The 11,971-nt window shown below is 33.7% G+C and overlaps 1 non-coding gene across 1 annotated transcript; it reads left to right on the top strand.

Moving 5' to 3' along the window:
- Positions 1-9,992: 9,992 nt before the first annotated feature.
- On the top strand, positions 9,993-10,098 carry LOC128291179 (small nucleolar RNA R71). The gene has a single exon (XR_008280955.1). It is a non-coding gene; the product is annotated as a small nucleolar RNA R71 (small nucleolar RNA).
- Positions 10,099-11,971: the final 1,873 nt, after the last annotated feature.

The raw sequence follows: 11,971 nt of genomic DNA, 5'->3' as shown, positions 1-11,971 counted from the left end.
CTAATTACATTTCTTAACTTAGAATTGTTAAACTCATGTTTATGTTGTTATGAATAAATTTACGGTAACTCGGAAATTTGCTAACTTATGAACATACTTACCTACCAAAACCCATTTATCTATTGATTAAATCTCTATATCAATTCAACTGATTAAACAAATTTTAATAAGCAAATGTGTTAATGCACATATATACTTATGAAATTAAAATAATCTCTTGTACATATCTCTATGCCAATTCAAACAATTAATTCAATCTCATAAGCACATAAAAGATTACATGAGGTAACAATGTATTTCTACTTTGAAACAATTTAATCACAATAATCTTGCAAGTTATGCAAGGCTAATGTATCGTTAGATACCGTTACTAATTTAGCCCTCAGCTACCTTAGATGATTAAACATGCATTGATTAAGTATCGTGTCAATTAATTACAATATCAATCCATTTAAATAATTAATTCATTAGTTACCTTACAATTGTAATGCAAGAATTACTTAGTCATGGTTTTACTAAATCAAACATCTTACCGAGACCTATAACAACGCAAACACAATTTTAATAACTCAAGTAGATGAAATGCAATCAACCTAACACGAATTAAATTTAAGGTGCATATTAATTAAATTAAACATATCAACATCACAAATATTCATAGACATGTTCATCATAACAACAACAAAATTAAAAGGATAGGGAACAAAATTCAAATCCGGTGTTTCTCCGAGGCTTGACAAGTTTGCTCAGCTCCTTCTTCTCCACTTGTTCTTGTTGAACCGAGGCTTTCACGAACACTTGAATGCTACTCCAACTGATGGTTGAAGGAATCTTTTTTAAGAGGTGAAATCGGCAAGGGAATGGGGGAAGAAAATGAAGAACAATGGAAGGGAATGAAGAGATAAAAGTGAGAGAGGAATGAAGAAATAAATGGGTTTGAGATATGTTTGAAGTGAGCAGCCAATGGGGTATTTATAGGTTGAGAAGGCTACTAAAAAATATCCAAAATCAGAAGCCAAAGACTCCCCCCATGGCCAGCCACACATGTGGCATGTTTGAAGATTTCAAACATGCTATTTTTAAGTAGGGGCAAATCTTGAAAGGCATGAATAGTGGAGGGGTTTGAATGCAAATTGAAGGAGTCTTCAAGGGCCATTTTGCAAGCCAAATAATCTACCAAACAAGCTGATTGGGTTAGCATGTGGGACAGTTTTGGGCTGCCCAATGCTAGGCTGGATCGGTTTTCTCGGCTCAGCTCAACTGGCCCCCTTTTCATAATTAATTAACAATAATTTATTTAACCCTATTAAATTGGATTAAAATTAAAATTAATTATATTATGAATTAATACACATTATTTGGACCGTCTTAGGTTGAAAAATAATTTCACCTTGATGCTAGGATTGATGGTGGAACGGGTGAATGAAGGTTGGTTTGATGAGTGATGAATGATGGAGAAGGTTGGTGGAATTTATAGGAAAAAGGGTAGGAGTTTAATTAGAATTCTTAGAACAATTTAATAGGTAAAATATTCTATGTTCTAATTCTACGCAAAGTTAACAACGATTAATAATTAATATAATGTATATTAAATTATTATTTGCTTTTAATTTATTGAAAAACTATAAAATATGATCAAATTTAAACCAATCCTAATTCTACATAAAGTTGATAATAATTAATATATATTATAATAAATATAATTATATACTAGTTATTATCATCTTATTTATTAAATCAAATTAAAAACATTTATTCTAGATGCTTCTAAAAATATTTACAAAAGAAACATCTAATTTTTAATATTTACAAAAGAGTAACCAAAATTTGAAAATAATTCAATTAAGTACCTAGACTTAAGGAAAATTTGAAATTGAGTTGCAATTAAGATTTGGATCAAAATTGACCCTTTTATTTAAAAAACTAAAAATTTATTTTTCCATTTAGGGAATAATTTCTCGGAAGATTATATTTAAATTAATTCCTAGGAAAGATTGGAGGGGTCACAAACGGTCTTGCTTAAGCTCCAATCTCCTAGCTAGAATTTATTTAAACATACTAATCCCAAAAATATACACTAAATCATTTATTTAAAAAGAAAAACAAAAAACTTAAATATTTGATAAAATGAATGAGATTTGATCCCGTCAATTTTATCTCCCTAGTAATGTTTTAAGCGCTGAGCATTGACTCGAAAATTACCTCCTTTACTTTAAAGTTCGACAACTCCATATGGATAAACTTGGTGAATTGTAAATGGACCGGATGATTTTAACTTATCTAGAAAGGACCTTAATCTGGAATTGAATAATAAGACTTGCTGATCTGCTTCAAATTCTCGAATTTGAATGTGCTTGTCATGCCATCTCTTAAGTCTTTCCTTGAGTAATTTGGCATTCTCGTATGAGAACATTCGAAATTCTTCTAACTCATTGAGTTAGAGCATCTATTTCTCTTTAACAAGCTTAAGATCCAAGTTGAGTTGTTGGAGAACCCAGTAAGCTTTGTGCTTTAATTCCAAGGGTAGATGACAGGCTTTCCCAAAGACCAACCTATAGGGTGACATCCTTAAAGGTGTCTTGTATGCTGTCCTATAGGCCCATAAAGCATCGTCTGGTCTTTTGGACCAATCTCGTCGGTTCGGGCAAACTACCTTCTCGAGTATGGCTTTGATCTCTTTGTTTGCTAGTTTAGTTTGCCCATTTTTCTGTGGATGGTAAGCTGTGACAACTTTGTGCTTTACTCCATGTTTGTCGAGTAGCCATTTCAACCATTTATTCACAAAATGGGACCTTTTATCACTGATGATAGCTCTTGGGGTTCCAAACCTTATGGACACATGCTTCTGTAAAAACTTCATCACAACCTTTGCATCATTCGTCGGATATGCCTCGGCCTCAACCCACTTAGACACGTAGTCTACTGCTACCAATATGTACTTGTGACCAAAAGACGTAGGGACTGAGAAAGTCAATACCCCAAACATTGAATAATTATACCTTAATGATGTTTCTTTGAAGCATATCATTTTTGTTGGTAAGGTTTCCAACCCTTTGACATTGATATAGCTCCTTACGTAAGCATACACGTCTTTAAATAGTGTTAGCCAAAAGAATTTGGTTTGCAATATTTTGGCCGTAGTACGTGTACCTCCGAAGTGTCCCCCACTTGGAGCTGAGTGGCAATGATATAGGATCTTATTTACTTTGTCTTCTACCATGAATCTCCTGATCATTTGATTTGCATACTTTTTAAACAAGTATGGTTCTTCCCAGAAATAGTACTTCACATTGTGAAGAAACTTTTTATTTTGATTATATGTCTTATCAATAGAGAACAAACCACAAGCTAAATAGTTAACAATATCAGCAAACCAAGGGGTATTATAGACATGATTCACCTTCAGTATTTGTTTATCTAGAAATGTCTCCTGAATAGGTATAAGTGAAGAATTCCCTTCTTGCGGCTCCAATCTGGACAAGTGGTCTGCTACTTGGTTTTCTTCCCCTTTTCGATCTTGAATTTCTAGATCAAACTCTTAAAGTAGAAGTACCCATTGGATCAGTCTCGGCTTAGCGTCTTTCTTGGCAAGTAAATACTTAATTGCAAAATTATTTGTATAGACAGTTACTTTGGTACCTACAAGATAAGATCAAAACTTGTCAAAAGCAAACACAATAGCAAGTAGTTCTTTCTCTGTTACCGTATAATTCAGTTGAGCTCCTGTCAGAGTCCGACTTGCGTAGTAGATAGGATGAAAAAATTTATTCTTTCACTGGCCCTTGATAGCTCCTATCGCAAAGTCACTTGCATCACACATCAGTCCAAATGGTAAATCCCAGTCCGGTGTGACTATAATTGGTGCTGAAACTAACCAGCTTTTCAAATCATTAAAAGCTTTTAAACACTCCTCATAAAATTTGAACATCATGTCTTTCTCCAATAATTTGCATAAAGGTTTAGTAATTTTGGAGAAATCCTTGATGAATCTTCGATAGAAACCGGCATGGCCCAAAGAGGTCCTAACACTCTTTATAGATGTTGGAGGTGGGAGTTTCTCAATAATGTCTACCTTTTCCATGTCTACCTCGATTCCATGTCTAGTTATCTGATGCCCTAGACCAATACCTTCTCGTACCATGAAATGACACTTTTCCCAATTATGTACAAGGTTTGTTTCTTCGCATTGCCTTAGTACCTTGGCTAGATTGGCTAAGCAATCATCATAAGTGTCTCCAAACACTGAAAATAATCCATAAATACTTTCAATTACTTCTCAACCATGTCAGTAGAAATAGACATCATATATCTTTGAAATGTAGTGTAACAACCTAAATTTCAGTGAAATCAGAACAGTAATTTTGGGACCATAAATCCGATCCGAAAGTAAAGTTTAATTTTATTTTATTATATGGTCCGTATTATTATTGACATGTTGTGTGAAAATTTTGATACGAAAATTTTATTGATTAAGTGTTTAATTACGACAAAGACTAAATTGTATAAAATGCGAAAGTTCAATTCTAGTAGCTAGAAGGATCAAATAGTTATGGAATTCAAAACTAGATGTCCTTATATGGTAATTAAACCATTAATGAAAAGTTAGTAGATATTTTTGGATGATTCATCCATGGAAAATTAGAAAAAGGCTAAGGGCAAAATTGGAAACCAAAATTATTAAAGATGATAAATTAATTAAATAGAAATAAAGATCATTTTTGTCATCTTCTTCCCTAAAATAATACATGGAAACCCTAGGAAAGAGAAAGCAAGCTTTCTTGGCCAAATTGGGTAAGTTTTCTTGTATCGTTTTTTGTAATTTTGATATTTTTAAAATCGGGATAGCTTAATCTATCTATTTGGGGGATTAATTTGAAAATTTATCAAGGTATGGAAATTGAGTCATGGATGTATATGCTAAAAATTAGAAATTTAAGGTAGAAAATGAAAAGTTGTTGATAGATAAACAACTTTTACAAAGTGATTTTTGATGAAAATATGATTTAGGGACTAAAATGTGAAGTTGTGAAATTTGATGAGAACTTTTGAATTTTTATGAATACATGTGCTGTAAATTTTGTGATGGAATTTTGGTTAGGCTTATAAGTTTCATTTTTTGAGCCTAAAGACAAAATGAAAATTTATGGAAAAGTTAGGGGCAAAATGGTAATTTTACCTTGGTTGAAAAATGAGTCCACTTGAATATGAAATATGATAAATTGATGTTAAATTTACTCGTATAGATCTAGATCAAATTCGGAGCTAGAACAAGGAAAAGTGGAAAATGTTAGATTAGTAGATTTTTCGTACACAAACATTTGTCTAGGTAAGTTCGTGTAACTAAATTGTGTTTATTTACATGCTTGCATTAATTATGTTTATGTAAATTGTATAAATGTCATAAATATGTGAAATGATTACATATTCGATCAAGCTCGATAAACAAAAATGTTTAAATTAATTGATAATGCCCGATAGATGATAAAGGATAAACGATGAGAATCTTACTTATATGCTTGAAATGAATATGGAATGTGTTTATTTGAATAATATGAATGTTATGGATGTAAGAAATAATCACATGCCCGATAATGCTTGAGAAAAATGTTTAAATCCCAGTTGAATAAATGGAAAATCAATGGATATGTAATTTCCCGAAATGAATGAGGTTTTGCATTTGTTACTGACGAGATTTAACTCAGACGAGTAATCCTATTGACCTCATTACAGAAAGGATTTAATCTGGATGGGTAATCCTGATATAAGTCCTCCCGAGCATATGTTGTGGATTGGATTTAGTCCAGACGGGTAATCTAGATCAAGCTCCTTAGAGCATACGTCATAAAAATGATTTAGCCTGGACTGGTAATCCTATTGTATACATGTATGGCTCGAGAGTGCACTCTCTGAGATAGTACCTTATGTTACCATTGGACATGAATTAATGGATCATGATTTGTACACCTTGCTGCGTATCCGTTGATATTCTGAATAAATCCAAAGGGTGAAAATTCCAGATATGAGAAGATATGAATGATAAAATGTGTTATTACACGTATCCGTCTGAAATGCAAGAAAATGATGATACATGACAAATGATATATGAAAACATGAGATGATGATATTTGTACATGGACTTTATTTGATGAATATATGTTTATTATTGACTATGGACTTGTACACCTTGGGTGTACTAATTGTGACCTTGATATTCCGAGTAATATGAGTAAAGTTCTGATATGAAATGATCTGAACTTGAAATGAACAATTATGATATTATACTTGTAATAATGAGATGAATTATGCATGTTGAATGAGTACATGTTGTGGAAAGCATATGTGCTTGGAAACTTGATTGTTCTTGAGCCCATATATGTTTTGATGTTATTATGGAATATATGACTAACAAGGGTAATGAGGATGTGTGTAGGGCTTGAGGTAAAATTGAGTGAATATGGCTTACATAGTTACTTCGAAATAGGATGAATGGTAAGTTAAGTACCATGTTATATGAACTTACTAAGCATTTTATGCTTACTTAGTTTTATTTCCCTGTTTTAAAGTAAATTAGAAGCTCGTCGAATTGGAAGCTTGGCGGAGATCACTCACACTATCCGTCAGCACATGTCGGTACAATATGGTAAAGAAATTATGGTTACAATGGCATGTATAGGTTATATTGGTCATATTGGCATGTAAATGTAAATGATTATTGTAACCTAGCCATTGGAATGGCTAGTGATGATTATGTTTTGGTACATGTGTATATATGTATTTAAGTTTACTTTATGTAGATAACATAAGTGATTATTATTGATTGATTTAGAAAGGTAAGATTTAAGCATGAATGCATGAAACAATATATCATGTTAGATGTTATAAATTGCTTGAATTCAATGCTTGGATTGGTTGGTATTTGGATGTAAGTTTGGTGCAGGAATTTGGTGTGATTTTGGGTGGGAAATGAAGCTAGGAATGGCTTTATTTTGTCCACATGGGTGTGTGTCTAGATCGTGTGTGACACACGGCCTGGTGCATGGGCATGTGGTTAGGCCGTGTGTCCCCTGCACCTTAAATTTGAGGAAATAGAATGCTCAAAATTGAGCACACAGGCAGAGATACAGGCAGGTGTCTCAACCATGTGTGCTAATCGGCCTAGAACACGGGCGTGTGTCTTGGCCATGTGAAACTTGCTGATAAACTATAATTTATACATATTTTTATCCCATGCTCAGCACATTTATGGATGATTTCTCCTTAGATTTGATGAATTCGATGCTCCTAATCCTTTAATTTCATGTTTTATACTTAGGTGAGCATATGAGAGTAAAAAGAGCGAGAAAAGGGACGAAAACGGAGAAAATGGATCAACATGAGAAATCAACACGGCCTGGACTTCCTTACACAGGTAGTCCACACGGCCATGTCCATTTGGTAGAATCGAAGCACAACTTACACGGGTAGACCACACGCCCATGCCTATTTAACAACCTTGACCACGGTCTGAAGCAATCGCACCCGAGCATGTCCCTGTCAAGCCCAAGTATAGTCCTATTGGGAAAAGGCCACTTTTGAGGGCTCTTAGGCATTCTGAAGCCTATTTAAACACATGAGGAGGCACTTAGGGGGACACAGAGTAGGAGGCAAGGAATTACTGAAGAAAAGCCGATTGATCCATCTCAGAAGCCAGATTCATCGTCAAGACTGAAGATCTCCCTTCCATTTCCTTCAGGAGCTTTGGGTTTTCTTTATGTTTTGTTATCTTTACTCTTTTGAGATGTTTTCTTTCATAATTATGAACTAAAACCCCCAAATACCTAAGGGGAATGAAACCTAAGACGGATCTTGTTATTATTATTATTATCTGAATTGTATGATAAATATTTGAGTTGTTTTTAATTATGTGTTCGCAATTCTTGTTTTAATATTCCAGGATATTGATTCAAGTTAATACGCTTATTTAGAGGAGCAAAAGTCCCTGTCTAAGAGTAAGTTTGTCGTAATTAAGCGAAGTTGATTGCATGCCTAGAGATAGGGTGACAAGATTTTACCGGATTAGGGTGAAACCTAATAAGGGAGTCCATAGATCGAGTTAATGCAACACTAGGGTGTTAATTAGAAAGAGATTTCAATTAACTAACCTAGGGTTAGACGTTGTTAGTCTCGAGAGAGATAATAATATAACTTAGGGATTTCTACGGATCAAGTCAAATGAATAAATCGTCTGATTCAGAGTCAAATAACAAGTGAAGTTTAGGTGGATTTTTCCTTGGGTATTGTCTTTATCAATCGAGTTTTCCAAAATGCTTTTCCCCAATTTTCTCTCCGTGCACCCTTAGTTTAATTAATTAGTTTAGATAAACAAATCCCTTAATTTTTAGGCTAGATAATAAAAAGAAAGTAATTACTAGTACTCTTGGTTTCTTTGGGTTCGACAATCCGGTTTTACTAAAGCTATACTACTGTTCGATGTACATTTGCCTTCATCGTGATAATAGTTAGTTTCAAGAGCTATTAATTATAAATTTTTAAAACCTGTCACGAATATCATGTATCACCTGCACCTAATTTCGAAAGAATTTAATTAACCACACGACCTAACACATGGGCGAATGGCATGGCCGTCTGCATAAGTCAGAGAGTTACATGGGGTCGAACACGGCCTGCAGCATGGGCATGTCCTAGGGTCACACGGGCGTGTCCCTTGGACAACATGAGCGTGTGAACCCTACACCTTGGAAAGATTTTGTAATTTCGCGAAAAATTCTTAGAGTTCCTGATTAAGTCCCGATTTGATTCTAATGCTCATATTGGGTCTCAATGGTCCAATTAAAGGACGTTAAATAATTTCGAAAAGTGAATAATACTTATTGTAAATTATTTGTAAAATGTTTTGAAAGTTTCGATGATGTTCCGAAACCTTGTTTTGACAATAGATACAGGTTAAATGTATTTCATTTAGTGGTATCAGAGTTACAGTTTAGTCGATTCTTGGGCTGAACGTAGCATATCTGAAGTCTAGAAATACATGCCATTATATAACCTGTGATAGAGTGATATCTCCCAATTCTGATGAAAATTAGTTCACAAATAGACAGAGATGCTTTCCAATCGAGCTAATTCTGATGATTCTGAAATAGATACTCAAGTATCTAAGTAGAATGTTACTTATGATGAAATAAAATTTGAAAAGGTACGGATAAATATTTTATAGTACATGAGAATGATAAATGTTATGTTATATGAGCATATATATGAAAGTTAAATTTTGAGGCTTGTGGTTGGTTTCTGAGTTCAGTTGCAAGCTGGCCCATTTGGTTTTCTAGGTTTTTCAATAAAGCTACTTGGCTTTAGTTTAAAACATCATTCTTGGCTATGTATGCCTTCAACAAGTTTTCTAAGCCCTTGGATGGTTGAACTTGAGGTTGTTTCTGAACTCTTGGGTAAAAATAGGTGGCTGGGTCAGTTTAGGTTGGGCGTATATGTTATTGGGTCCAGCCCCTTAGTTACTCCAGGAGAAATTAGGGTGGTTTCACCACGATAGGTTATAAGAATTGGATTGTAGTCCTTGCCTTGCTCAGTTTTGGTTCTGGTTACCCATGTAATATACAAATTCTAGGTTTGATAGACATTCTTTGAACAAATGTCCTTCCCCATGATAGATATAAGATAGATTTTCAAATTGATTCGATGACTATGCTGTAAAACTATTAAACCTATTGGTGGTAAAAATTTTAAGCATTGAGGAAATCGAGGATACCTAAGATGCGAGTGAAGTGAGAGCGTCTAATTCTGGTATTCCAGTGACTCGTCTTCCTGATGCTGCTCGATTGGTTGGCCATTGATAATTGCTGTTGGTAATCTTCTTAATGATTTTATAAGCCTCATTATAAAGCTTAGAAAGGAGAGCACAATTATCAGAAGCGTCCACTACCATCCACGTGTGAGCATTGAGACCATTATAAAACACCTCAAGTTGGATGCAATGTGGGATTCTGTGAAAAAGGCACTTCTGCAATAATTCTTTAGACCTTTCCCATGCCTCATACAAGGACTCATCATCCATTTGTTGGAAAGTAGTGATCTCGTTCCTAGCTTAAGATCATGACTGGCTTCAGCTCGAATTGTTGTGCCTAGATTTTGGGGCACCTAATACCCAACTTAAGATCATGAAAAACGGCATACTGCCTTAAAACTATCCCTATCTGTAACAACCCATTTTCAGTAAAATTAAAATAGTGGTTTCGAGACCACAAATATGACATTAAAAAAATTATTTTATTATTATTTTATGGCATGCAGCAGGTTAGTAGTGTTGTATAAAAAAATTCATGAAGAAATTTTATCATTTGCATGCTTAATTTGATAAAAAGGACTAAATCGCGTAAAGTGTAAAACTAGTGTTCTATTCGAAAAAAGTGTCAATTTGATATGAAATTGAAACATGAGAGGCTTTAAGTGGTAAATAGACCATTAAAATTAGTAGTGGACAAGCTTGGACATCATTAATGGGATTTAGAAAGGTTATATAAGTAAATAAATAATTAAATAACAAAACAAATAAAATAAAAACCAAATTACCTTGTCCATCTTCTCCTAGCCGAGACTTTGAGGAAGAAACCACCATTTTTGAACATTCAACATTTGGCCAACTTTGTTATTGTTCATGTAAGTATTTTTCATCCCGTTTTTAATGATTTCTATGTATTTGGAGTCGTTGTAGCTTAATCTAACTAGCCCAGGGGCTAATTTGCAAAATTTTTAAAAGTATAGGGTTTCACCATGAATGTATGTTAGTTATTTTTGATGCTTGATGGATGAAAAATGAAAGTTTGGTGATAGTTGAAGAACTTTTGTAAAAGAAATTTTGATGAATTTGTCAAATTGGGGTTAAATTGAAAAATAGAAAAATATTCATGGTTAAATTGTGAAATAAAGGAAATGTAGGGATTGCTATGGACTAATTTAACATTCGACTGGCATGGGTATGGATTAAATTGCATGAATTTGCATTTTTATGAGCTAGGGAGTAAATTGTATTGAATTCAAAATTCTTGGGGCAAAAGTTTAATTTTGCCAAAACATGATTTTGGATTAAATTGAATATAGTGAAGTTTGAATTAGTTAAATTTGAGTATGTAGATCAAGAAAAGGAAGGTACGGATTTAGATTGGGGAAAAGAAAAAGTAATGGATTAATAGATCGTTTTTCTCCGTACGTGTTTGAGGTAAGTTCGTATATTTAATTACTATTAAATTATGTTTGATTTAAATGCTTTTAAATTATATTCTTGATATTATGATTCTAAGAAAATTTTAAATGAAGTTTTGGTGACTTTTGGATCCCGTTCGAACCTTAGGAATATATAGGATACAAATGACATGTCGTTAGGAGTTACTGTGTTTTGGGTGCTAGTCTCGTATGTCTTACCTGTGGCTGAGTTTCCTACATGTGTTGCATTTACTTGACAGCTTTTGTGAGTAGCACCGTATAGCTATGTCTTGATTGACAGCTTGTGTGAGTAGACCCATTTATGGCTCGAAATAGAGCATTGATATGAGAGATGAGTTAGTAGTGGTTCGACCACATGTGGGCACTTAGTGTGCGAAATTCTCGCGTATCTGATAATATTCTAGTGGTTCAACGGGTATACGAAAAGTGAAGGATCGATATAAGCATTGACTTATAATGTCATGAAATAATGGGAAAGGAATGATCAGATATTGATTAAAGATTTTAGTATGTTTATAATAGAATGAATGTTTACATGGAAAGCTTAATAAAGCTCTCAGTTGTAAAATGGGTTTGGTTAATTTATATGCTAATGATACTCAAGAATTGTTGTTGGTGCTTAGGCTTGTGCCAAGCAATATTAGATATGTTCACCATTCACTTTTAAACTTTTATAGTGAAATGGTAAGTAATGTTAATGATTTATGAACTTACTATGCATTTTATGCTTACTTGAGTG

The sequence above is a fragment of the Gossypium arboreum genome, chromosome 3 (genome assembly GCF_025698485.1).
Source record: "Gossypium arboreum isolate Shixiya-1 chromosome 3, ASM2569848v2, whole genome shotgun sequence".
Taxonomy (NCBI): domain Eukaryota; kingdom Viridiplantae; phylum Streptophyta; class Magnoliopsida; order Malvales; family Malvaceae; genus Gossypium; species Gossypium arboreum.
Note: the sequence above shows the minus strand (reverse complement) of the source record. Positions and strands in the feature narration are given on the sequence as shown.